This window comes from Budorcas taxicolor, chromosome 25, assembly GCF_023091745.1.
Source record: "Budorcas taxicolor isolate Tak-1 chromosome 25, Takin1.1, whole genome shotgun sequence".
NCBI classification, from domain to species: Eukaryota; Metazoa; Chordata; class Mammalia; order Artiodactyla; family Bovidae; genus Budorcas; species Budorcas taxicolor.
This window is the reverse complement of record NC_068934.1, coordinates 33216048-33217125: the sequence shown is the minus strand read 5'-3', so window position 1 is coordinate 33217125 and position 1078 is coordinate 33216048.

Genomic DNA, 1078 nt, shown 5'->3' with positions numbered 1-1078 from the left:
ACCAAAGAATTGATACTTTTGAACTGTGGTGTTGGAGAAGACTTGAGAGTCCCTTGGACTGCAAGGAGATCCAACCAGTCCATCCTAAAGGAAATCAGTCCAGAATATTCATTGGAAGGACTGATGCTGAAGCTGAAACTCCAATACTTTGGCCACCTGATGTGAAGAACTGACTCATTTGAAAAAACCCTGATGCTGGGAAAGATTGAGGGCAGGAGGAGAAGGGGACGACAGAGGATGAGACGGTTGGATGGCATCACCGACTCCATGGACATGAGTTTGAGTAAGCTCTGGGAGTTGGTGATGGACAGGGAAGACTGGTGTGCTGCAGTCCATTGGGTAACGAGCCAGAAACGACTGAGCGACTGAACTGAACTAAAAGCCTTTGGGGAACATTTGGAGGAAAACAACTAAAATCTGTAAAGCAATTATCCTTCAATTAAAAAAAAAATCAGAAAAAAAAAAAAAAAAGGCTTTGGGGCCTCTGAGTCCTTTAAGCACAAGCTGCCTGAAATTCTGGCCAGGTCCTACAATAAATGCTGAGCTTTTCTTCCAACAACCTGGCATCAATAGGTTGGCTTTTTTTAAAATTAGAGAATAATTGCTTTACAGTGTTGTATTGGTTTCTGCAATACAGCAACATGAATCAACCACAAGTATACCTACGTCCCATCCCTCTTGAACCCCTATCCCACCCCTCTAGGTTGTCACAGAGTACCGAGTTGAGCTCCCAATGTGGCTTTATTGATTCCCCCACCCCCCACCCCCCACCCCTACCCCAGCAGACCCAAGTTTGGTTTGGTAACAGCTGATGCAGGTACTAAATTAATCTTCACAAATGCCAGGGAAGGAGAGTTTAGAACCCCCATTTGACCTAAGCAACTGAGGCTTTACAAGGTTAACCAACTGGCCCATGATACTTAGACTCTCGGTGGTGAACTGAGACACCGGTCCCACATGTGACTGCAGAGCTCAGCTTTTGGAGAAGACCACCACTCTTCGGAAGCCGAGGGGAACCACTGAAGGTTCAAAGACCTGGTGGGTTGCCGGCCTTGTAAAAGTGGTCCTGGAAGGGGCA